Genomic DNA, 27,883 nt, shown 5'->3' with positions numbered 1-27,883 from the left:
TATTCGTTTGCTTCTCGAAATAAACTTTGTTGGAAGCTAGCGCTCGTCCTCGTCCCATCTCTTGTCTCGTCCTGTGTCTGCCTGCGCATAGCCTACAAGAACACATTTTCCCGTCGGCCGCGTCGCTCTGCGAGACACAGAAAGCAGAGAACGATGAGTAGAGAGGAAACGTGCAATTCGAGAGTGGAGGTACCGTAGTGCACGAGGATGTCAGTTTGTTCTCTCTCACTCGCTACCTCGCGTCCCTCTGCTGACGCACCGGTTCGGTCACGCGGCGTCTTCACGGGTCGCGAACTCCAGCCAAGACTTTTCCGCGTTGTGAGGTAAAAGAGGAGGTAAAAGAGGCAATGGCGGCCACGAAATTCCGATACTGGTGAGCGGACCTGCCCTGGTGGCTGAGTGGCTAAGCGGTTGTGCCGCTGACCCCGAGGATGGGGATTCATTCCCGGCCGCTTTTCGGATGGAGGAGAAAAGCAGAAGTGCCCGTTTGCACAAGACTTCGGCGCACGTTAAAGATCCCCAGGTGGTCAAAAAGAATTCGGAGCCCTCCACTACGGCGCGCCTCATCGCCTGCGTTTCGTCGGCGCGTTAAAACCTACAATCAAAATCGAGGCTGAACAATGGAAGGAGCGACAGGCATTCAATGCCGCCGCAAAATGGAGACAAAGTAGCCAGTGGGATGGTTGCAGCGCTAAGAGCGGTTTCCGGGGTGCACTAAAGGCGTGCGATAAACGCCGCGTTGCGGTGCTGTAAAGCCGCAGAAAAACGTACGCATTGTGCCCAGCCTCTGGTCCGCGAAGCTGAGGGACCAACGACATGATCACGCAGGAACATATAGATCCACAACGAACTTGAAAATATATTATCGTGATTTTCAAAAATTCTTTCCTGGTTATCCGAGATTTATAAAGTACGGAAAAAAATCGAGACGCTTATTTCCAAATAGGAATCGTGATTTTCAAAAATTCTTTCCTGGTTATTCGAGATTTATAAAGTACGGAAAAAAATCGAGACGCTTATTTCCAAATAGGAACACCATGCAAGCAAGCACCCCAAAATTGAGATGTAGCAAGGTAGGTCCGCTTGTGAGCTTTAATCTATGTTTGGTAAGTAATGCAGACCACTGCATTGTAGTCCCAAACGTTTCTTAAATCAACGGTGCGACACTCCCCGTGTAGTGCTTTGCCTTTCGACCCTCTGGCTTTCATGCTTGCCAGCTCAAAGCCCTCGTACGTAACCTTTTGGGGCTCTCCATTTTTCTGTGACTTTTAATATGCGAGATGGGTATGAGGCGTTTGTAAGATGTGCGTAGGCGTAAATGGTGCCGACTATTCCCCTTCGGCACAGGCGACCACTAGTGGAGTCGGCTTCGACAAAAGTGCAGTTGAACCCAGCGTTGAAGTATGCCTTCGATTGAACGAGGAAAGCCAGATCCTGGTGGTTGAAGCCATCGAACGGCTGCTGACTAATCTGCAAACCAACCGGGACAAACAGGTAAGCAGTACAAAAAAATTGGCCGCGTATCTGCTCCTTGCTTCGCAAATATAGTTGTGTCGACATTTGCAAAGTTAATGCCTCCCTTCTCTTTCCCGCTCACCTGTCATGTTGTCCCTCTTGCGTCGCGCTCCTCCCAAGGTAAACACGCTAAAGGTTTTCTGAAGGCAATTTAAATTTACCGCGTTCCACTGCTCTAGGCCGGGCGCCTCAATGCATAGAGTTTCATACAAATAACTAGAGCGGAAACTGGCGCTAGTGTCAACGTGAACATGGCAGCGGCGCTTACGCTTCAATGGGAATGATGGGTAGTTTTGGAACCGGATTGCGTAGGATCAAAACGGGCTTATGGCTGCGCAAATTGTATTTTTTGACAAAAAAGCTCTTATTGCCCGATTCTCCGTTTACAAATTACATGGCAAACAAAAAAGTTACTGACGAAAAACCGGTTTTGTACGGAATAAAACGGCGCGTTTAAATAAAAAGCAGACGCGGAGTCGAGAAGGTTTGTGGAGCAGGTTTGCCATTTTCCGCCAACTACAGCAGGACGCGGACTTTTCTTTAAAAACTACTTGTAAAAGTTTCGGCGCTGGTGGTTTGTAATAGTAAGAGAAGTTTTGTGCTCGTAAGAAAAAAAAACCGATTACCTTTGGAGAAGTTATTCTTGCGTGAATTAGTGACATCCATCAAGCTGCGTTCCTATCAGCCGCCGGTGCTGTTCTACGCCGTAGGAGCCGGCGTTCGCGCGAAAGGTGTGGCTGTTCCAAGCGATTAACAACCGTCGTCAGCTTTGACAATACATTGCTCTGCCGAATGAGCAGCGCCCCAACTCCTAATTAGCAGACAACTTCGCCGCACAGAGCGCCGTCATTTGTGTTTTCATGCTCGCTGTGCGGCAATGCATTGATAACCCACCCAATTCGCAACTCTGGTTGTAAAACATTCCACTCAGGGCGACGTCAGTGAACGCGAGGCATGCAGTTCAAGGAGAAACGTATTTTGATCACTCCTCCCAACACCCCGCCTAAACAAATGCGTTCTTGCAAATCCAAAACGAAAACGAAACTGCCTGCAATCCATAGTAAGTTCCACGAGCCATCAAGCGCCAATCCGAATCCACAACTACCCATCACGCCCATTGAGGCGTACGATCGCAGCGCCAGTTTTCCCATGTATTCCTACGGGACTTCCGGTTCGAACGGAGACCTTGGACTGGCCGCGGACCGCCCAGGACAGGTAAATCGAGGAGGCCACGGCGAAGACGAGCGTGAATCGAGGCGCCCTACTTCAACGATTATAGAACCGCTTATAGAGTCCACGTGCATGCCAAGCAGAGCGTGGAACCTAGTGAAACCTTTCGTAACTTGAATTCTTGAAATGCCGCCAGAACCTTTTTTTTTTTCTACATAAATGTCGTATTTCATTTCGCAAAAATCAAGGATCTATGGATGTTTTTTTATAAAGAAACACTGTAAATATCCCTTGTGCATTAATTTTCGTTCTTATATTTGCGTAATGTCTTGTTATTGTTCAGCAATGTTGACAAGTATGAACATTTAAACCGGACTTAGACATTTAACTGTCGCTGTGAGTATATAAGACTATTGCGAAGACTTCGTTCCACTTTGGCCGGGTGGCTGAATCGAGTCACAGACATACACACAGACAGATATACAGGCAGACCAAAATTTCTGGGTTTAAGTAGCCCAAGAAAGACTATCGTCTTTAAAAATTGGGCGCATATGGATCCCCTTGCCTCACTACGAATGTAGTCGAAAGCCTGTAGTCGTCGCCCAATAGACCATGTAGAATCCAGTTCTTACTCCTTCCACCCTCACGTTCCTCCTTTCGCATCTTCCGCCTTTGGTGTTGCGGATTGAATGGATGTTTGTTAAGGATATTCAATTTTACCGCTTGGGCACTACTCGCTCTTCCCCTGTTGGGAAAGCGCACAATTATTCTTTGTCCTTTTTTATCCTGTTCTACCCTGAAAATCACCATCGGGAGCCCTGTTTTTAAAAACCATATTGTTTCTTGGGCTATTCAAACATAAAAAATTTGCATGTCTCTCTGTCTGTGCCTAGGCTAAACTATCCTGCCGGACAAAAGTTGAAGCAATTCATCAAAAACAGTATACATAGGCCGAATCGTTCGAAACTCCTGAAACTACCGGCATTTGTCGTACGATTCCTCACCGTTTAGCACAGAGGAAACATGGGACGCAACTGAGGCAAAACGTAAATACTCAACCGCTAGTCCTCTTGTTCTTTTAGCTAAGATTACACGTTGGGGTAATTTTTAAAACAGCGCGTTAAAATGGCGTAGAACGATTTCAGCACATTCGAGAGAAAAGCAAGTAGAAAAATTACTGCCCCGCCACTCTGTGAAGGATGGCCTGCGAAGCTGGACGCAGTCCACGAAATGCATGAAACAAAACACGTGTGTTTGCAACATGCGATCGGGCAGTTACCACGTAGCCCAATAAAACTTCGAAGGACTCGAGATTTAATCTAACGTACAAACATCAAACTGTCTGTTTCCCTCTCGCGTCATGGGCATCCTACAGTCTGCGTAAGTCACTCACCCACCCTATCAGCTCGACCATTGAGGACACCTGACAGTTCGCATTGGGGTGGTGGACACACGTGTTTAATCCTCCCACATGAACAACTGACATGTAATCAGTGAGGACATTGAACCTATATCTGCGCGTGCACGTCCCCCCCCTCCCCCGTTCCCTATACTCCCAATTCGTGCCTGATAAACCGGCAACCAGTTATGTGCGCGTACCTAGAAGTGAAAGGCACCGCCAAAATTGTCGCTCTGAAAGCCCTTCAAGCTAACCACGAAATATTGGCTCACGTCGACGTTGCTGATCAGCCGGGAGAGATTCCCAGCTACTCGACGAGCTGGAACTTGCGGTGCCAATGGCTTTCGCACCCTTTCGCACTTCTGTTCCGGCAGACGCTCTTTCGATTCCCGCCGCTCTTTCTCCAAGCGAACGACAGGTGTCGGTCCAGTAAGGAGTTCTAGTGGACAAACGTGTGGCTATCCGTCTCCTTCCCGCGTGGTGGGCTTCTCACTGTCTGTGTAACACACCAACCCAAATGGAAACCGCTCCACCATTGAGGACCGCTCACAGGTTGCATTGAGCCGCGAGACTTCCACGTTTCAATTTCCGGAGAGCACAACGCGCATGTAATCGGTAGCGGTATGAAGCCTAGCTGTGCATGCACGCCCCGCTGCTTCCACCCCCAACTAGTGCACGCATAAACCGGTGATGGCCGCGTGCTTAGGCGGGAAATTCCGGGGTGAAAATGTCGCGCGGAAAGCCTTTCATGCTGAAACAGAATTAAGGACTCCCGTCGGGGTTCGAAGCGGGATAGTTGCTCTGGTAACGCCTGCTAAGGGCGCTACCGCCGTTATCAGCCGATTTTTCAAACTTGTGAAAGAGGCATCCGTGGTGGCGAGGGGAATAGCGGCGCCGAGTAAATCAGCTTAACAGGAACGCAAACAGGGGGGTAGGGGGGGAGGGGGTGGAGGGGTAGACAGATACTGCTTCGCAGGTGAAAAGCACAGAGCACCCGCTCCAGGTGTTCCAGGAAGAACAAGAAACAAAAGATAAAGAAAATGATGTGCGCTGTCCCAAAAGATGGCGCGCGAGCATTGATAAGGCGGGGAATTCAGTTGTGTTCCAACCTCCATCACGAGGGTAGTGAGATCGAAAAGGAAAAGCGTGAAGGGAGAGAGCCCAGAGCTCAAAATGAGCTACGTGCAGAGGAGGCAGCAGACTATCGTCTTTAGGCGACATTCGCAGTACAGCAAGCATATATGCGGCCGATTTTATTTCGCGCTTTTTTGCGATCTCGCATGGACTGGGGGCTTTTGTCCGCAATTTTTAAAACGTCATTTCCTTTTTGTGACTTGGCGTAATAAAAACCAGACAACGAGTATACTTAACACATCGAACGTGGAAACTCTTGGTTCTACACTTCCACTTCGCCTCAATCGCGCTTGAGGTTTCTTTTGCTCTGAATAAGTGCGAAATCTATTACCTCTGCCAGCGGTTATAACCATTTGCAACGGTATTGCCTATACTAATGAAACTTTATCCCACTACAGAGAGAACAGACACCACACCCTTTTGAGGAACAAACGACGACCCTATTGCGATAGCTGCTGCCCACTGAGCGAGCTCGAAGCAACTGCAGTGTTGCCAGACGGTTGCAGGAATAGCTCTGAAGTTGGGGGTTTCTACACATACGGGGTGTTTAAATTAATTTTCGTCAGAGTTTAAAAATATGCCGATGCGCTAAGACGACGCGGCCAAATGCATGTTGCTCGCTTTTGTATTTAGTGTGTCACGCACCATTTGTTGTATTTTGCTCAATTAGATAATTATTCCCTTTTAATTATTCAAATTCTGAATCAACGAAGCTGAAAAAAATACAATTAGAAAGTTGCAGAGCAGTTTGCAATACGTCCGCGTAAATAGTTCCTATTTCGATCTAACAGTTATAAGTGTTTTTCAGGTTACTAATGGCGCTCGCAAAATACAAAAACCAATCTGGTAGATGCCTCTCCCATAGGAATCGGTAAAACACGAAATTGAAATGTGCCTTCCCAGGAGCGTTTATTGTGCATCCATATGAACTTGCACATCGCTATTTATATTACGTCGGTATGGCACCGTTAGTCGCATCAACGTCAGGCACTGGATTGCACGCGCCGGAACATTGCGTAAATGTGACTGAAACCTGAGCCCCTTGAAAACCGTGCGAACGAAACGGAACAGAAACCGAAACCCAAAGCAGTAGGAGCAGTCATGCGCACGTTACCGAAAAAAAGTAACAGTGTTACAGTTACAGTTACCTAACCCAAAAAAGTAACTCTGTTACAGTTACAGTTACGAATTTTCCAAAAGTAACTAGTTACAGTTACAGCTACTGCAAAAAAGTAACGGCGTTACTTTTCCGTTACTGAAAAGATTTGGCTTATTTAAAAGAAACGTACGAAGGCATGCAGGCATGCAGTAAAAATGACACGTAGTAAAGCCTACATGAGGGGAACCTAAAATGATGCACTCTCATGCCCAAACCAACAATCCTTGTGACGCCTAATTTTTTTTATTCAAGTTTTGCTATCCATCGTAAGGAACTTTATTTTTTTGTTGCTGCACTCTCGCTGTAAGAAATTTTGGCAAACATCATTGTAACATAGAATTAGTTGTTTTTTCAAAGTTGGAATCAGAGAGGCCGAACTTATACTATACCGAGCTGGATGACAACACCGCCGAAACAATCTTTTAATGTCAACTTAATTTATTTTCGCCTACAATGCCGTCGCTTGTCCGCCCCTCGTAGTGAGAGAGTATGGGAAAAGGGGGCGGAGGTGGCGGATCGACGGGAGGCCCTTGGAGGAAAGGGGAAACGGACGTGGGAGTACATCGGTTGTCGATGTGTTTTTGAAAGATACTCAAAAAAGGCGGTTCGTTAACTTTTCGTTTCGTACTTGTGGTCGGAGACGAAGACCAATTTGAGCCATCGTCAAAGCGACGTTTCTCCGTGGGCCCTCGCAGTCGCTCTCCCGCCCCACCCCCCAGCCACCCCCATTCCCGGAATGAGACAAGATATTTCCATAGGGAATTGAAACTGAAATGAACGCTTTACTGTTTTCCCCTCACCCCCTAATGTTAATAGTTATGTATTCATTATTCATATTTTTCATCCACGGAAAAATATTACGGAGGAGGTCGAGGGGCAATCTCAATACAACCCCCCCCCCCTCCACCACCACCTCCAAACAAAATTTCTGGCTATGCCCCTGCAGACCAGACAAACGGACCGACTGACCAAAATATTAACTTTCACTTTGTCCAAGGAAGGCTGTCGTAACGTAGACAAAACCCCGTTCCCGCCAGGTTGCAGCAGCAGGACTGGTTGCTATAGCAAAGGGTCTGGCGAAACATAAAAGCATGGGTGGGTAACAAACGGAGTAAAAAAAAAAAAAATCCGGACCCTTTAGCTTACTTAAGCATGCATATAGCATTCAAAAGACTTGTTATTGTTTTATAAGCATGGCACAGTGCCTCTCGCCCGACCTCGAAAGTTCACGTAATACACCCTTTTACGCTTTGAAGGAGTGACAAATATTCTCCTCCAAATACCTGTCTATTAATTCGAGGGGGGGAGGGGGGGGGTGAAGCAGCTTGAAAGCTGCCAAATAGATTTTCTTCTTACTGCCTGACTCTCTCATTGTGCACCCTTTCCAGATCATCTTACAGCGGAGGACCAAGAAGCGGGGGAAATCGAAAGCAAAAGTCTTGAAAGTGCACACCGGCCCCCTGGTGATATTCACCAGTCCATATTTCAAGGACATCAACCGCATGGTGAGATTTCTAGTACAAAATGGCTGCGGCTTAGCTCGCCTAACCTTGGATATGCAAAGCAGAATCTTGGCCTAGTCTGGTTGAGTCTTGATTTCGCGTGGTTAACCTTTGATGTAGCTGTATTGCCGACCACGGCTCAAAGCAGTTCGGTCCCGTGCAACGGTCACAGAAGGAGGCCCGGCCTCGCTTCCACTTACGGCGAACGCGGCGTTCCTCTTTCACGGCGATCAGCGCGCAAGACGAGTCACGCAGCCCGAGACGACCCGACGGCGCATGCGTGGGAGGCTCCGGTGGTGGTCGGCTGCTGATCGGCTGATCGGCCGCCACCGCCGTGGCGGCCGCCACTCATGGTTGAGCAGAACGACTGAAAACAGGGCCTTGTGGGCAGTGCCCAAAAGGGGGCCCGCTGAATAGGTGACGGGTAAAAAGCGCAAAGGCTCATGGGTGCATTGTTTTCTCCCGCGGAGAGCCGCCACTTTGGTTCGGGAGCTCTCCTGGCCTCCCGTACGCCGTCGGCTTTCACGCGCGTGTGTGCTTGTTGTTTACTGTTTCCACCGGGAAAAAAAAAACGCTCATGCATCGGGAATTTCATAAATAACAACGATTGACCCTACTAGGAGTTTATCTGACAGGTAAGCACCCTGTGACAGATAAACAACACGCACGCACGCGCCCGACAGCCGCCGGCGCACGCAGACGTACGGGAGGGCAGGAGAGATCTCGAACCGGAAGTGGCGGTAGCAGACGACGTACCCATGAGCCTTTGCGCTTTTTACCCGTCACCTATTGCGCGATGCGTCTCGACTGAAGCCAGTTGGTTCATTCTGATCTTAAACAACAGCGCAAAAGATAAGGACTAAGAAAGAAGCACAGACAAGCGCTGCGTGTTTCCGGTCAAAAGGTGAACTTCGCGTCCGCCGCGAAACCGCTGTACGAAAGTATAGTAAAACTTTGTTTTCGAATATCGACTGTTTTCTATCGATATGACCGCTCAATGTCGAATCGGGCTGGGTGTCGAATCGGGCTGGGTGAGAAGGACATGTTTCTGTGCAGGTGATACTGATTTATGTGTCCGACAGTCACCACTATCTGCAGGGCGTAAAAGGCGGAGTAAAGATGCTACTCACCGGAGAAGACGTATTTGTTTTTCCTCCTCGATAAAAAGAACCACGGAATAAGAAATTGCGGAGTTGTTTCTTCCTACACACTGTTGTTAGAATGGAATTTGAGGTACATTATTCACTCCTTATGATTTAGTATTGCGAAAGCCGTAGTAATCATTTTCTGAACGTGTCGTCTCATTTCTGTCAATCTTTACGGCCTCCTCTCCTCTGTGTTATAATGACTTGGAAGTTGGAACACACCCCCTTTAGCATAGCCGAATAAAGACATTTAACTGGAACCTACTTCGCTGCGGCCGTAATTTCCACTTCAGTTATTAGGATGTTCAAATGATTCATATAGGCCTTAATACATATATTTAACACGCACTTCTATGGGGAAGGCCAGAACGCTTTCAGGAGCCTCGCCTTCACTCACCCAAATCCACCAAACTGTGGGATGGAGTTGGGTATGCGGTCTTACGTTGCAGCATGTGACCATAGTTTTAAATCCCATGCAGACACAAATTTACCTCCTTTTTTTTTACAACTAAATTGCTGTAATTCATTTTAGAGGTGCCCCGAGGAATTCGGCATGCACACGAGCATATTTCAGCGGTTTTTTATTCTTTGAACCAGCAGCATTTTGTGCGTCATCCTTCTTCCATTGTGTGGGCCACTTCTTGACCAGGACGCTGGACTTCCTGCCATGGAGTTAACTAATGCTCTTAGAGTAGGCCCATCAAGGAGCATGATCATTTTTTTTTCTTCTCAGGGGTTTCGTCACCCTGTTCGTTAGCGACATTCCGTTTGCAATTCACTGCAAGCCCGGTACTTCAGGTACCACGTTTAACTTTCATTAAATATTGGCTTAGGCTCCCTTCTACATATAAATCGACTTTAAAGTTAATTAAGCGCTCTTCTTTACAAAAAGAATACGTAGAACTGATCAAAGGCAGCATTTCTCCAACAGTGTTAAAAACTAATCCCTAGAATGCGCTAGGTGAAACTGATTGATTGTAGGGTTTAACGCGCCGGCGCTACACAGGCGATGAGGCGCGCCGTAGTGGAGGGCTCCGGATTAATTTTGACCACCTGGGGATCGTTAAGTGCTCCGAAATTTCGAAAACACGGGCGTTTTCGCTCGTCGCCTCCATCAAGCTTGAACCGTATGGAGTGTTTTCTGCTCGCGAAAACGCGCCGCGCATGCCACAGGCGCGCTGACGCTGCCGGGTAACCACCCGCACGCTGCGCGCGCCGCGGCCGGCGGCGGCAACTTGGTGGCGGCTTCGGCAACGAAAAGCTGTCGGGAGCACGAGCAACCGCTTCTAAGCGCTCTCTAAAATGCCGCTCAAGGCACGCACGAAGTTGCTTGTGCGGTAAAGGAGCTCATAATGTGGGTGAAAACGGTACCATAAAACATTATCCGCTCCGCTAGTGAAAGCGCCCATTCAATATCTGCTGGGGGGGGGGGGGGGGGGGGGGGGTAAGCCTAAACATCTCCGGCAGAGCCAGCCGGCTGTCTCGAGCTCTTCGATACCGCCGCCATGAGGCGCACGCCTCCCCATTGGCGCAAGTCGCCAGGCTCCTCCCACTGCCGCGCGCGACACGCGTCAAAATCTAGCCAAGGCAGGTGCTGCCGCGTGCGTGGAATCGTCGACGCGGGCGTCGAAAAAACGGACGCGCAACGCCAACGCACGCGAATCTCGTGAAAAAACGCTCCATGCGGTTCGGCCTTCAGAAAAGCGGCCGCCGCGGCCTGGAATCGAACCCGCGTCCTCGTGCTCAGCCGCACAACGCCTTAAGCGTGAACCGGAATTGTGCGTTTTTTAACGCGATTCGTTTGCTCGGCGTTGCGCGTGCGATTTTTCACGCCCGCGTCGCGATTCCGCGCGCTCGGCAACTTCTGCCTCGTTTAGAAAATGACGCGCGTCACGCGCGGCAGTGGGAGGAGCCTGATGAGGTGCGCCGATGGGGAGGCGCGCGCCTCATGGGGGCAGTTTCAAAGCGGTCGAGACTGCCGGCCGGCTCCGCCGAGGATGTTTAGGCTTACCACTCCGCAGCCATTACATGGGCGCTTTCACTAACGGCGCGGATGATGTTTTATAGTACTGTTTTTGCCCACGTAATAGGCTCCTTTAGCGCACAGGCAACTTCGTGCGTGCCTTGAGGAGCGGCATTTTAGAGAGCGCTTAGACGCAGTCGCTCGAGCTCCCTACGCCATACAGTTTCTGAGTAAGTATACTAGAGAGGGAACTGCGGTTGTTGATGCATGTCGGCGTGGGGGTTTATGGGAAGACCCCCACTTTCGGCTTGGGCTTGGCATGACGATTGGATCCTTAAGCTGTTTTTGGGATTTGCTTTCTTCACTGTGCATTAAAACGTGTACGAGCTACGAGGAAGCCGAAATCTTCCCTGTTTTGCGGAAGCCGTATTCGGTGAAACATCAGGCAGTGCATCATACCTGACGTTGGTCATGCCGCAGTTGAACCACGTATGACTCAGTGGACAATATGCCGCCGCGAAATTTGTAGCTGACGAAAAAAAGAAACAAAACGTACTTTGACGAAGACAAGATACGATAGATACAGGCGCCTATATTCGTCCTATCTTGCCATCGTCCGCGAATGTTTAACGCCACGTTTTTTTCTTGCTAAATTGTAGCTGACGGTCGGTGCACCGGTTCACCACAAAGGCGACGTTTTCATAGGCCCGCTCAAAAAATATTTCCAAACTGTTCAAACAAATTATTTGAAATAATGGTAAAATAATAAAACAAGTCTGTAATGAGTGCTCCCCCCCCCCTTCCCCCCAAATGTTAACATTGTTCGTAACTACCACCTTTGCCGGCAGCATAGCAGGCGCAACCGTTCCGGCAAAAATACGCTTTTCTTTCTTTTTCCTCAGTTTTAAAACAGCCTGTCTTATTTTCCACTTACATAATTGCACACTATTATTCGCGTTTTTGTGGCACTTTGTTTAAATTTGCGGCCACTAAAACGTTTCAATCCAAGCCAATGATGAAACTAAGGCGAGCGCAATGTATAATGGCGGTCCATGACGACACAGACGGCGTCGATGTGAGCCGCATAGACGCTAGCGCCAGTTTCCTCTCTAGTGTATATTGTAAGAAACTCTATGCCCCACACCATACAGTTTCTTACAATATACACTAGAGAGGAATCTGGCGCTAGCGTCTATGCGGCTCACATCAAGGCCATCTGTGTGGTCATGCACCATTACATCGTGCGCTCGCCTTAGTTTCGTCATTGGCTTGGATTGAAACTCTTTAGTGGCCGTATATTCGAACACAGTGCCAGAAAAAATGCAAAGATTTGTGTGTTATTACAAAAGTGGAAAATGAAACAGGTTGTTTTAAAGCTAATGAAAAAGGAAGTAAAGCGTATTTCCGCAGGAACGGTTGTGCCTGCTATCCTGCAGGCCAAGCTGGTAGTTAACAACAATGTCAATATTTTCTGGGAACTCATTAGACACTCTTATTTTGTTAATTTTACTATTATTTAGACAATAAGTTGTTTGAAGAGTTTGGAAAGCTTTTTGAGCGTGCCTACGAAAACGTCGTCTTCGTGGTGAACCGGTGCACCGACCGTCCGCTACAGTTTAACAAAACTTGTTGCTGAGCGAGTTGGTTCATACTTGAAGAAAAAAGAAAACGTGGCGTTAAACAGTCGCGGACGACGACAAAATAGGACGGATACAGTCGTCCGTATCTGTCGTATCTTTTCTTCGTCGAAGTACAGCCGGTAAAAGGCTTGTCTATAACACAGCGTTCGTACTCTCAGCCCTATCCTGCCCCGCCGGAGCGGGATTTGAATAAAACCACTGCGGAATTCTGAAGTCTTAGCCCTTCGATTTTGCCTCCGACGTGTTTGGAACGAGTCTGTTTCGGCAGTTTTCGGGTGTAGCAGGTTGAAGTTGAAATCGCTGTTATAGACAAGCGTTTTACCGGCTGTACGTTTCGGTACTTTTTTTTGTGAGCTACAACTTTCCCGGTGGCATATTACCCGCTCAGTCATACGTCCTTCGACTGCGGCATGACCAACGTCAGGTACGATCACGAACGCCTGCCTTTCCACCGGACACGGCTGCCACAGAACAGGGAGGATTTGGGCTTCCTTGTAGCTCGTAAACGTGTTAATGCATAATGCATTGTGAAGAAAGCAAGTCCCATAAACCGCTTAAGAAAACAATTGTCATGCTAAGCCCAAGTCAAAAGGGGGGGGGGGGGGGTCTTCCCATAAACCCCCACGACGACATTGATTGCCAGGTGCAGCTTCCTGTCTAGTATGCTTACTAAGAAACTCTATGCCCAACACCACTTCGAGGCCGAAGACGCCGCGTCAACACGCACGTGGCGTGCGCGGCGCACTTTTTGGTGAGCAGAAAAGCTCCATACGGTTCACGCTTTAGCCACTGAGCCACCGCGGCGGGTTATATGAAACAGGAAGTGCGAGGCCAGCAGTGTTTTAGGACAGGTAGGTCCCTCTTGGTTGCCACAGTCGCGGTGGGGTGTGCCCACGTGAAAGAGGGCAAGTTCATGCCGCTCCGAACGAGGGGGAAAAGAGTACGAGGGCGGGGCTCGTCGCGGCCGCACCACTAACCAAGGATAGTGATGCTCTATGGTTGCCCCACGAGTCCAAATATGGCAATGTAGAGCAGCATCAGAATGTCGCTCGTCGTCAGGAACTGTAGTATGTTATCTCGCTGCAGAGGTCACGATTCCTCTCGCCACAAGCTACAGGGGTCCGGCACGCCCCCCCCCCCCCCAACTAAAACGAGGACAGTGAGGATAGTGGTGAAACTTACCACTGTGAAACCCGGGTCCCGCTCTATCGGAGCGAAGGCCATACGGAGGCGTGAACTATGATTTGGAACTTGTCTGAGAGATGAGAGGGTTGCTCGCTCCAAGGGGCTGGCGCGTTATTGAGAGGTGTAACGGGCAACGTTCATCGGGGAGGAGAAACAAAGCCCCTTAATTGGTTCGCTCACTGTGCGTGCGAACAATGCCAGCCCAAAAAGTGCTGTCTGGGGGAAATCTCTTTTTTAACACGTATGTGTTTTACGCCCGGATCAACCAAGATCTAACTGACGTCATATCCGTCACGGAAACGACATATCGCCAGAAAAATTTTGATATACGCGGCTACGCCGGGATTTGAGCCACGAACTCTCACCGCAACGGGAGTTAGGAAACGCGCTCCCGACTGCGCTATGAAGAAACGCGTGAGTAGGACGACGAACGCGCCTTACATCCTTCATTTCAGATGGTTCTGCTATCTAGGAGAGGCGAAGCGTAGTAGTGCATCATGACGCTAATGAGCGCCGACAGTTGGCGCCTCGATGACAACGCCTATAAGGCCACTAAAATTTCCAATTTTGGGGCCCTTAAAGGAGCCATGAAGACAAAATACAAGTTGGGTTTATTAGAAAGACTGCTTAGTCCCGATAACAATGATACCAATATCATCGCAATCTTCGAACAAATAACGAAGATGTGAAAGAAAACGTGTGAAGCAGTCGCGACCCCCTAGCAAATTTCCCGCAACTTTTCTATGACGTCACGGAACCTTGTTTGTGCGATTGGCGGCCGCCTAACTGACCTGTCGCGACGACACATGACTGGACGTCTGTAATGGGGCCTCTAGTTCCATTTGACCGAATCACTTGAATGCTAACGTGCAGTTAACGCACTGAAAATAATGTTTTATTGTTGGCCCGTATGACGTCATTCTTGCTCATAACACGTCACTGTGGCGCGAAATTTGAAAGTTCTTAAATACTTCTTGCTTTTTTTTCGTTAAAAAAACACATTTTGTGGCTGTAATGGAGCTGAGTGAGATACTGAATTCTAGTTCTTTCAAATTAAACAAAGTTGTATTTTCTCTTCATGACTCCTTTAAGCGCCGACGTGTACGGCGGACGCGCAGTGTAAGCTGCGGATAAGCCGACTTGCCGATATCGCGCTCGTGACACGGTCCGCTGCTCCTTTCGCTGCAGTGGACCGTGTGTTCACCAAACAATTTGCTTACAATCCGTTTCGTTTCAATCGCACGGACGGTTTGCGACCACCTTTGGTTTGAGTCGGATTTACGCAATGCTCCGGTGCCTGCAATCCAGTGTTTAACGTTGATTCGTGTAACGGTGCCATGCCGACGAAATATAAATAGCGATGTTCAAGTTCATATCGATGCACGATAAACATTCAACTGTTCCTGTGAAGGCACATTTCACTGTAGTGTTTTCATTTCACTGTAGTGTTTTACTGGTTCTTACGGAATAGGGATCAACCACATTTTATGTCTATTCCTGCGCAGCCGGCGCCTCTAAACGAGGACGCCATTGCCAAGAAGGAGCGACGGGAAATGGACCCATACCTGAGGCCACCCTCCGCATGTACGTTTTCAAATCAAATCAGATCAAACGAAATGCACTCTGATTACCTTTAGTGCCAAGGTTCGAGGACGGAGAAACCACCGAAAGCTGCACTCAACGGCTTCATTGGGGAGAGAGTCAAACAAAGGAAAGGAACGCAGTTAAAAACCTAGTGGCTTTAAAAACATAGCAAGCGAACTTATGAAGGGAGCAAACGTAAGAACTAAGTGCAGGAGCGGTGCTCTTAGCGATATAAAACAACACAGAATGAGGAGTAAATGCATGTTACAAAAGCAGCGTAGATACTAAACACCTTGCAGAAAATTCCCCCAAGGCTGATTTACTGTTACTGTTACTGTTACTGTTACTGTTACTGATTTACAGATGCTGTTGACTATCTTATAGGGCAGATGCAATATGGGTGAAAACAGTGGGCCCACCATATCTATGGAGTGCGTGAGTTGCAGGTAGCAATGATCATTCAACCTGTGTATGTGCCCTCATAAAAACGGTAGTTATTTTTAAAGGGGCCCTTTACACTTTTTGAACTTTTTTTTAAAATCCCGAGTGCTTGCAGAACGTAGTCACCCCACACAGCGGATAATTATATTCGGGGATCGCAAGGTACCTCATAAAGAATGTACTGCTCCATGCCCATCAGGTAACTTGGAAACTCGCTCAAAAGATTTGTTCCTCTTTCCCGGTCTTGGCGATTTTCAACTGCTTGAATTACGTCAATTCCGCCATGTAGCAGCGGCTGTTGGCCGGTTTTCCTTCAGTTGTAGCAATAAACGCATTCGATAGCAACTTTAAAAACAAAGCCATAAATACAAAGCAGAAATGGAAAGCTTGTCTGCTGCGACGAGCAAGTCACGCAGTGCTGCTCCGTGCTGGCGATAACTACAACTTTCTCAGTGATACGAGACTTGGCGCTCTTTGCCCTAGCTGGACTGCACCATTAACCTTTAAACATCATCATCGTCAGTGCTCAGAGACGTGAAAGATAGAGTAAAAGCGTTTATCTAAAGTGTTGGAGGCTCCCTTTGAAGCTGCAAGGCATGTCTTAGTCGACCGCCGTTCGTAGTGGTCATTACCTTAAATTATTAGATACTTCCTAGGAAGAAATGGCCTCTAAAATTACGGCACATTCGCTGTTGTCCTAGCGACGACGGGAGAGATCCTGTTAGGCTCTATTCTGCTCCCATTGCCCAGGCCAATTGATTCAGCCACGGCAGTGCAAAGTAGCGTCGTCCGTTTAAGATGTGAACCGCTTTCCTTCGAACGGCAGTGGTACAGCTCTGCGAACACGTCAGGGCACGGTGCGTGTATCTTCTCGTCCCCGTTACGATAAGTACAAAGAATGCGGGCGCCAACCTATAATAAGGTAGCAGCATTGCATTGTTATATGCCGAGAAAACACAGAAAAGGGAGAAAACGATTTGAATATTAAACAGCCAATCAGATATGAGCGATATCCATAAATCCATAGTGGACGATAAAGTACAGACAACGAATATCCACGTATACGTGTATATAACAGCGGTGCAGGCTACAAAAGAGGGAGGAGTTATATCACACACCTCCATTGCAGCCGGAGCACAAATCAAAGGACATGTTAAGCTATATTTGTTCAGCTAAGGTTTTCATGAGTTCTACTCGGTAAATTGCGCAGATACCTGCCACGAAGCGATCAGATCAATGAAAACGTTTTTGCCTAAACCTTTGAGTGTTGCGGTCGCCTTTGCTGCTTTCCTTTCATTTTCGTGCTGTCTCTTTTTCCGTACTCTGCCAAAACGTACCGCATGTCATAATGTTTTGTTTGCTGCTGTTCCACTTTTACTTGTTTTTAATTATTGCTTTTATCTTTATTGATTTCGCCCATTTTTTTTTTGGCAGGGGATGCCAGTGGTGTGTCTGCGCTGGAACTAGCCGTGCGTGGCAACTTGATCGGGCGCGTCATCGAATTGACACTGGAAAAGTGAGCACTCCGAGTAGAGATATCTACTGTCCTCTTTTGTCACGGAATGTGAGGGAGTGTGCTTGTATTGTAGCGGCGTAGCGCAGAGTGGGCGGAGTCCATAGTCTAGAACCGTGGGTGATCTTGCTGACTAGCTGGACCTCAAGGCGAGAGCTAATCACCTCTCTTTCCCACTTCTCGTACGTAGGGCATCGTATCACATGTAAGTAACGGTTAAAGAGACACACGCCTGTCTTGCATCACGGCATTCCCATTATCATCATCATGGCCCGCCTTTCACTAACGTTGACGTCGAAGGTGGATCGGTTGCTCTGCTCAGCAAGATGAGAGGATCGGAAAGGGGGAGGGGGGCGTGTTCGCATGCATGAGGCTAGACGCATTATCTCCAATCATGTCTGTTGTTTCGACGCTAGACTTTAAAATAAGAATTCTCCCTGCCTATTTTCACTGGTAGAACTGAAGTTTTATGCTTGGTGTTTTATTTTTACTTGCAGGCGAGAGCTATTAACGTCCAAGAAAGCGAATCTACAGCCAAGTGTCGAGACATCGCAAGAAACAGAGACACTGGGGAAAATGGTTTGCCGTCTTGAGTAAGACTGCGATCAAATTTGTTACGCTCAAATTTATAACCGGTGACCCTCTACGCCCATCTGCTGCGACACTGGGACGAGTTTCCATGAGATTTTTATTTGGCTCAACTAATCGGCGAGCAAACTTAACGTTGGTCAGAAGCAGTATTTCTAGGCCAGTTGTAGCAGTCCTTCCTTGTCGGCATCTCTTCTGCATGAAGTCAGCCACCGCTAAATTAGTGGGGGGCGTGACATTAAATAAGGGACGTCGTGTAGTCGACATCAATAGGCTCTTGATGTGATGACGATGATGATGAGAATGATGATAATTGATATGTATTACTTGCGGTGACTATCTGGATTGTCCACTCTAAGACAAGCCTATGGTTCAGCTTCACCATAATGCACCCCAGCGACCGTTCCTTGACGCCAACTACGCCAATCGGGAAAGCCCGCTAAGTGCACGCCATCTGTCTCAAAAATGTGATCCGCGCCGTGGCACCGCTCAGCGCTGAACGTCGTGCTTTGCACCCTTTGCAAAATGGCCCGAGAGCCAGCAAAGAAGCAGTAAGCCATTCTGGCAACACTGTGCACCGCCATCATCAAGGAAGCGAAAACAGCGAAAAGGCAGCAAACGCAGAACTACTGACATCCAACGTGGCGTAATAATGGCCTGCGCTTCTCGCAAAGTTGTTTTCCCCATAACTGGGTTGGAAAATACTCTTGCTGCTTTTCCTTTGCTTGAGGAGCAGCGTATTCTGGACTTTTATTCGACGAGGTCGTCGAATATCGGACCCTAGGAGATCCTACAATTTCAGTGTGGAATATCGTCGTCCGGGATGACGTACAGCAGCAAACGAATGGAGGATTTGTTACTAAGAATGAATAGCCTTACCGCTGCCTACTCGTTTAGTCGTCGAGTTCTAATTTTCATTCGATGCGCCCTTGCCCCGTTGTAGTGGCGGCTGGCCACTATGAACGGACTATGGGGGCCCTGTTATTTGCTGAGCGCTCATGTTGCGACTGTTCAAAGTTTCTAAACCATTTCCGAAAAGGACGAAAGCATACGTAATGACCTCGTTCTTGTCTCCACAAAATTTTCCGAACAAACTTTTGTTGTCGTGCAGACAGTAAAATGTTGTCTCTCATCTCCCTTGATTGCTGCGATCCACCTTTTTTCGTCTGTATGTCAGTTGGAAACACTTGGTAGGACCCATACAAACAAGTTATGCAAGTAATAAACATGTGATGTATCTTCCTCCAGTATCACATAATCAGTACAATTGGTGCATTGCGAAGGGGGTTCGTACTTACATCGAGATATAAAGAAAAGCAGGATTCTAATTGAGTTCGAGTAAGGCGTGGTTTCTGCGCGGTGGGCGCCGTTAACACCACGATGGAACGGAGTTTGCATAATGTAAATACAAAAAATATTCCTAGACCGCATTTCCGATCAACTGCAGTTGAAATGCCAAAACAAGCAGAAGGAATTTTTGGCTGTAAGGACGCAACTCTCCTGCCTCAGTGTTCGCGTTAAAACTTCTGCAGTCATGATCCGCACGTGAAACTGTACCACAAAACAGTTGTCAAAAAAAAAGGGAAGACGAGCGCGTTTGCGGTTCGCAGGTGTTGGAACATCCATCAGCGCAGGCAGAGCGAAGCACGAATGCAGGATCGAGTTCGCTAGCACCAAAACAACTTTCCTGCTTAAGTGTTCAGCGCTAATAACGGTGGCTGTCGTGACCCGTACGTGAAACGCAGCTCTCAAGATGGTGTATAAAAAGGACGCATTGCACTGGAGATTTCCAAATTGAAAGGGGAGACGCTAAAAGTAAAAAAAAAATCTCTTTATGAGGCTGCATAATGATGAATCGACCGGCCGAAAACACGTAACCGCGACGGCGTTCCTGCGTGAGGCTTCGTGTATCATGGCATCGTCGCGTTAACCACCAGTGTGGCCAACACTGAATGTTCTGTGTGGCCCGAATTTTTGCAAAAGGTCTTTTTCGGGATACCATACCCCAGGCCGAAGTTTTGAGTCAAACGTATGCTCGGCATCGTCATTTGCCGACATTTTAAATGCAGACCATTTCTTTAACTCACGATGTCACCCGGCGTTGGCGTGCCTCGGCGTCCGCAACAGCAGTTCCAGGTGCGCCCTCTCCCCCACTCCTCCTCTCCCGCATCACGCTACCCTCCTCGCTCTCAATAACAGGTCCGCACCCCTCCCCCTACACTATATAAAAAAATAATACTTACAGGCGCCTGGTTTCGATCCCACGACGCTGCGGGCGGAACGCAAGGTACATGGTGCTCCACCCACTGCGCCACAAAGCCGACACAGAACGGAAGGCTACGAATGCGCCTTATATCCTTGACTCATTCAAACTACGTCAAGAAGCTGCTGATACAACGCATTCACTACCTGTGGGCGGAACGCGAGGTACATGGTGCTCTTCCCACTGCGCCACAAAGCCGACACAGAATGAAAGGCTACGAACGCGCCTTATATTCTTGACTCATTAAAACTACGTCAAGAAGCTGCTGATACAACGCATTCACTACCTGTGGGCGGAACGCGAGGTACATGGTGCTCTTCCCACTGCGCCACAAAACCGACACAGAATGAAAGGCTACGAATGCGCCTTATATCCTTGACTCGTTCAAACTACGTCAAGAAGCTGCTGATACAACGCATTCACTACCTGTGGGCGGAACGCGAGGTACATGGTGCTCTTCCCACTGCGCCACAAAGCCGACACAGAACGGAAGGCTACGAATGCGCCTTATATCCTTGACTCATTCAAACTACGTCAAGAAGCTGCTGATACAACGCATTCACTACCTGTGGGCGGAACGCGAGGTACATGGTGCTCTTCCCACTGCGCCACAAAGCCGACACAGAACGGAAGGCTACGAATGCGCCTTATATCCTTGACTCGTTCAAACTACGTCAAGAAGCTGCTGATACAACGCATTCACTACCTGTGGGCGGAACGCGAGGTACATGGTGCTCTTCCCACTGCGCCACAAAACCGACACAGAATGAAAGGCTACGAATGCGCCTTATATCCTTGACTCGTTCAAACTACGTCAAGAAGCTGCTGATACAACGCATTCACTACCTGTGGGCGGAACGCGAGGTACATGGTGCTCTTCCCACTGCGCCACAAAGCCGACACAGAACGGAAGGCTACGAATGCGCCTTATATCCTTGACTCGTTCAAACTACGTCAAGAAGCTGCTGATACAACGCATTCACTACCTGTGGGCGGAACGCGAGGTACATGGTGCTCTTCCCACTGCGCCACAAAACCGACACAGAATGAAAGGCTACGAATGCGCCTTATATCCTTGACTCGTTCAAACTACGTCAAGAAGCTGCTGATACAACGCATTCACTACCTGTGGGCGGAACGCGAGGTACATGGTGCTCTTCCCACTGCGCCACAAAGCCGACACAGAATGAAAGGCTACGAACGCGCCTTATATTCTTGACTCATTAAAACTACGTCAAGAAGCTGCTGATACAACGCATTCACTACCTGTGGGCGGAACGCGAGGTACATGGTGCTCTTCCCACTGCGCCACAAAGCCGACACAGAACGGAAGGCTACGAATGCGCCTTATATCCTTGACTCATTCAAACTACGTCAAGAAGCTGCTGATACAACGCATTCACTACCTGTGGGCGGAACGCGAGGTACATGGTGCTCTTCCCACTGCGCCACAAAGCCGACACAGAACGGAAGGCTACGAATGCGCCTTATATCCTTGACTCGTTCAAACTACGTCAAGAAGCTGCTGATACAACGCATTCACTACCTGTGGGCGGAACGCGAGGTACATGGTGCTCTTCCCACTGCGCCACAAAGCCGACACAGAACGGAAGGCTACGAATGCGCCTTATATCCTTGACTCGTTCAAACTACGTCAAGAAGCTGCTGATACAACGCATTCACTACCTGTGGGCGGAACGCGAGGTACATGGTGCTCTTCCCACTGCGCCACAAAACCGACACAGAATGAAAGGCTACGAATGCGCCTTATATCCTTGACTCGTTCAAACTACGTCAAGAAGCTGCTGATACAACGCATTCACTACCTGTGGGCGGAACGCGAGGTACATGGTGCTCTTCCCACTGCGCCACAAAGCCGACACAGAACGGAAGGCTACGAATGCGCCTTATATCCTTGACTCGTTCAAACTACGTCAAGAAGCTGCTGATACAACGCATTCACTACCTGTGGGCGGAACGCGAGGTACATGGTGCTCTTCCCACTGCGCCACAAAGCCGACACAGAACGGAAGGCTACGAATGCGCCTTATATCCTTGACTCATTCAAACTACGTCAAGAAGCTGCTGATACAACGCATTCACTACCTGTGGGCGGAACGCGAGGTACATGGTGCTCTTCCCACTGCGCCACAAAGCCGACACAGAACGGAAGGCTACGAATGCGCCTTATATCCTTGACTCATTCAAACTACGTCAAGAAGCTGCTGATACAACGCATTCACTACCTGTGGGCGGAACGCGAGGTACATGGTGCTCTTCCCACTGCGCCACAAAGCCGACACAGAACGGAAGGCTACGAATGCGCCTTATATCCTTGACTCATTCAAACTACGTCAAGAAGCTGCTGATACAACGCATTCACTACCTGTGGGCGGAACGCGAGGTACATGGTGCTCTTCCCACTGCGCCACAAAGCCGACACAGAACGGAAGGCTACGAATGCGCCTTATATCCTTGACTCATTCAAACTACGTCAAGAAGCTGCTGATACAACGCATTCACTACCTGTGGGCGGAACGCGAGGTACATGGTGCTCTTCCCACTGCGCCACAAAGCCGACACAGAATGAAAGGCTACGAACGCGCCTTATATTCTTGACTCATTAAAACTACGTCAAGAAGCTGCTGATACAACGCATTCACTACCTGTGGGCGGAACGCGAGGTACATGGTGCTCTTCCCACTGCGCCACAAAGCCGACACAGAACGGAAGGCTACGAATGCGCCTTATATCCTTGACTCGTTCAAACTACGTCAAGAAGCTGCTGATACAACGCATTCACTACCTGTGGGCGGAACGCGAGGTACATGGTGCTCTTCCCACTGCGCCACAAAGCCGACACAGAATGAAAGGCTACGAATGCGCCTTATATCCTTGACTCGTTCAAACTACGTCAAGAAGCTGCTGATACAACGCATTCACTACCTGTGGGCGGAACGCGAGGTACATGGTGCTCTTCCCACTGCGCCACAAAGCCGACACAGAACGGAAGGCTACGAATGCGCCTTATATCCTTGACTCGTTCAAACTACGTCAAGAAGCTGCTGATACAACGCATTCACTACCTGTGGGCGGAACGCGAGGTACATGGTGCTCTTCCCACTGCGCCACAAAGCCGACACAGAATGAAAGGCTACGAATGCGCCTTATATCCTTGACTCGTTCAAACTACGTCAAGAAGCTGCTGATACAACGCATTCACTACCTGTGGGCGGAACGCGAGGTACATGGTGCTCTTCCCACTGCGCCACAAAGCCGACACAGAACGGAAGGCTACGAATGCGCCTTATATCCTTGACTCGTTCAAACTACGTCAAGAAGCTGCTGATACAACGCATTCACTACCTGTGGGCGGAACGCGAGGTACATGGTGCTCTTCCCACTGCGCCACAAAGCCGACACAGAATGAAAGGCTACGAATGCGCCTTATATCCTTGACTCGTTCAAACTACGTCAAGAAGCTGCTGATACAACGCATTCACTACCTGTGGGCGGAACGCGAGGTACATGGTGCTCTTCCCACTGCGCCACAAAGCCGACACAGAACGGAAGGCTACGAATGCGCCTTATATCCTTGACTCGTTCAAACTACGTCAAGAAGCTGCTGATACAACGCATTCACTACCTGTGGGCGGAACGCGAGGTACATGGTGCTCTTCCCACTGCGCCACAAAGCCGACACAGAACGGAAGGCTACGAATGCGCCTTATATCCTTGACTCATTCAAACTACGTCAAGAAGCTGCTGATACAACGCATTCACTACCTGTGGGCGGAACGCGAGGTACATGGTGCTCTTCCCACTGCGCCACAAAGCCGACACAGAATGAAAGGCTACGAATGCGCCTTATATCCTTGACTCGTTCAAACTACGTCAAGAAGCTGCTGATACAACGCATTCACTACCTGTGGGCGGAACGCGAGGTACATGGTGCTCTTCCCACTGCGCCACAAAGCCGACACAGAACGGAAGGCTACGAACGCGCCTTATATTCTTGACTCATTCAAACTACGTCAAGAAGCTGCTGATACAACGCATTCACTACCTGTGGGCGGAACGCGAGGTACATGGTGCTCTTCCCACTGCGCCACAAAGCCGACACAGAACGGAAGGCTACGAATGCGCCTTATATCCTTGACTCGTTCAAACTACGTCAAGAAGCTGCTGATACAACGCATTCACTACCTGTGGGCGGAACGCGAGGTACATGGTGCTCTTCCCACTGCGCCACAAAGCCGACACAGAATGAAAGGCTACGAATGCGCCTTATATCCTTGACTCGTTCAAACTACGTCAAGAAGCTGCTGATACAACGCATTCACTACCTGTGGGCGGAACGCGAGGTACATGGTGCTCTTCCCACTGCGCCACAAAGCCGACACAGAACGGAAGGCTACGAATGCGCCTTATATCCTTGACTCGTTCAAACTACGTCAAGAAGCTGCTGATACAACGCATTCACTACCTGTGGGCGGAACGCGAGGTACATGGTGCTCTTCCCACTGCGCCACAAAGCCGACACAGAACGGAAGGCTACGAATGCGCCTTATATCCTTGACTCATTCAAACTACGTCAAGAAGCTGCTGATACAACGCATTCACTACCTGTGGGCGGAACGCGAGGTACATGGTGCTCTTCCCACTGCGCCACAAAGCCGACACAGAATGAAAGGCTACGAATGCGCCTTATATCCTTGACTCGTTCAAACTACGTCAAGAAGCTGCTGATACAACGCATTCACTACCTGTGGGCGGAACGCGAGGTACATGGTGCTCTTCCCACTGCGCCACAAAGCCGACACAGAACGGAAGGCTACGAACGCGCCTTATATTCTTGACTCATTCAAACTACGTCAAGAAGCTGCTGATACAACGCATTCACTACCTGTGGGCGGAACGCGAGGTACATGGTGCTCTTCCCACTGCGCCACAAAGCCGACACAGAACGGAAGGCTACGAATGCGCCTTATATCCTTGACTCATTCAAACTACGTCAAGAAGCTGCTGATACAACGCATTCACTACCTGTGGGCGGAACGCGAGGTACATGGTGCTCTTCCCACTGCGCCACAAAGCCGACACAGAACGGAAGGCTACGAACGCGCCTTATATTCTTGACTCATTCAAACTACGTCAAGAAGCTGCTGATACAACGCATTCACTACCTGTGGGCGGAACGCGAGGTACATGGTGCTCTTCCCACTGCGCCACAAAGCCGACACAGAACGGAAGGCTACGAATGCGCCTTATATCCTTGACTCATTCAAACTACGTCAAGAAGCTGCTGATACAACGCATTCACTACCTGTGGGCGGAACGCGAGGTACATGGTGCTCTTCCCACTGCGCCACAAAGCCGACACAGAACGGAAGGCTACGAATGCGCCTTATATCCTTGACTCGTTCAAACTACGTCAAGAAGCTGCTGATACAACGCATTCACTACCTGTGGGCGGAACGCGAGGTACATGGTGCTCTTCCCACTGCGCCACAAAGCCGACACAGAACGGAAGGCTACGAACGCGCCTTATATTCTTGACTCATTCAAACTACGTCAAGAAGCTGCTGATACAACGCATTCACTACCTGTGGGCGGAACGCGAGGTACATGGTGCTCTTCCCACTGCGCCACAAAGCCGACACAGAACGGAAGGCTACGAATGCGCCTTATATCCTTGACTCGTTCAAACTACGTCAAGAAGCTGCTGATACAACGCATTCACTACCTGTGGGCGGAACGCGAGGTACATGGTGCTCTTCCCACTGCGCCACAAAGCCGACACAGAACGGAAGGCTACGAATGCGCCTTATATCCTTGACTCATTCAAACTACGTCAAGAAGCTGCTGATACAACGCATTCACTACCTGTGGGCGGAACGCGAGGTACATGGTGCTCTTCCCACTGCGCCACAAAGCCGACACAGAACGGAAGGCTACGAACGCGCCTTATATTCTTGACTCATTCAAACTACGTCAAGAAGCTGCTGATACAACGCATTCACTACCTGTGGGCGGAACGCGAGGTACATGGTGCTCTTCCCACTGCGCCACAAAGCCGACACAGAACGGAAGGCTACGAATGCGCCTTATATCCTTGACTCATTCAAACTACGTCAAGAAGCTGCTGATACAACGCATTCACTACCTGTGGGCGGAACGCGAGGTACATGGTGCTCTTCCCACTGCGCCACAAAGCCGACACAGAACGGAAGGCTACGAATGCGCCTTATATCCTTGACTCGTTCAAACTACGTCAAGAAGCTGCTGATACAACGCATTCACTACCTGTGGGCGGAACGCGAGGTACATGGTGCTCTTCCCACTGCGCCACAAAGCCGACACAGAACGGAAGGCTACGAACGCGCCTTATATTCTTGACTCATTCAAACTACGTCAAGAAGCTGCTGATACAACGCATTCACTACCTGTGGGCGGAACGCGAGGTACATGGTGCTCTTCCCACTGCGCCACAAAGCCGACACAGAACGGAAGGCTACGAATGCGCCTTATATCCTTGACTCATTCAAACTACGTCAAGAAGCTGCTGATACAACGCATTCACTACCTGTGGGCGGAACGCGAGGTACATGGTGCTCTTCCCACTGCGCCACAAAGCCGACACAGAATGAAAGGCTACGAACGCGCCTTATATTCTTGACTCATTAAAACTACGTCAAGAAGCTGCTGATACAACGCATTCACTACCTGTGGGCGGAACGCGAGGTACATGGTGCTCTTCCCACTGCGCCACAAAACCGACACAGAATGAAAGGCTACGAATGCGCCTTATATCCTTGACTCGTTCAAACTACGTCAAGAAGCTGCTGATACAACGCATTCACTACCTGTGGGCGGAACGCGAGGTACATGGTGCTCTTCCCACTGCGCCACAAAGCCGACACAGAACGGAAGGCTACGAATGCGCCTTATATCCTTGACTCGTTCAAACTACGTCAAGAAGCTGCTGATACAACGCATTCACTACCTGTGGGCGGAACGCGAGGTACATGGTGCTCTTCCCACTGCGCCACAAAACCGACACAGAATGAAAGGCTACGAATGCGCCTTATATCCTTGACTCGTTCAAACTACGTCAAGAAGCTGCTGATACAACGCATTCACTACCTGTGGGCGGAACGCGAGGTACATGGTGCTCTTCCCACTGCGCCACAAAACCGACACAGAATGAAAGGCTACGAACGCGCCTTATATTCTTGACTCATTCAAACTACGTCAAGAAGCTGCTGATACAACGCATTCACTACCTGTGGGCGGAACGCGAGGTACATGGTGCTCTTCCCACTGCGCCACAAAGCCGACACAGAACGGAAGGCTACGAATGCGCCTTATATCCTTGACTCATTCAAACTACGTCAAGAAGCTGCTGATACAACGCATTCACTACCTGTGGGCGGAACGCGAGGTACATGGTGCTCTTCCCACTGCGCCACAAAGCCGACACAGAATGAAAGGCTACGAACGCGCCTTATATTCTTGACTCATTAAAACTACGTCAAGAAGCTGCTGATACAACGCATTCACTACCTGTGGGCGGAACGCGAGGTACATGGTGCTCTTCCCACTGCGCCACAAAACCGACACAGAATGAAAGGCTACGAATGCGCCTTATATCCTTGACTCGTTCAAACTACGTCAAGAAG

The 27,883-nt window shown here is 49.2% G+C and overlaps 1 pseudogene across 1 annotated transcript in view; it reads left to right on the top strand.

Annotated features, from left to right (window-relative positions):
* Positions 1-27,883, top strand: part of LOC144148570 (uncharacterized) — a 72,292-nt pseudogene that overhangs the window by 19,614 nt on the left and 24,795 nt on the right. The window contains exons 5-9 of the transcript XR_013318009.1: positions 1,348-1,494; positions 7,766-7,882; positions 15,318-15,396; positions 17,272-17,353; positions 17,848-17,943. The product of XR_013318009.1 is annotated as an uncharacterized LOC144148570 (transcript). The remainder of the gene's footprint in view (positions 1-1,347; positions 1,495-7,765; positions 7,883-15,317; positions 15,397-17,271; positions 17,354-17,847; positions 17,944-27,883) is intronic.

This window comes from Haemaphysalis longicornis, unplaced genomic scaffold (genome assembly GCF_048455015.1).
Source record: "Haemaphysalis longicornis isolate Haplotype H1 unplaced genomic scaffold, Haemaphysalis longicornis Haplotype H1 scaffold_8, whole genome shotgun sequence".
Lineage (NCBI taxonomy): Eukaryota > Metazoa > Arthropoda > Arachnida > Ixodida > Ixodidae > Haemaphysalis > Haemaphysalis longicornis.
This window is presented reverse-complemented; position numbering and strand designations above follow the sequence as displayed.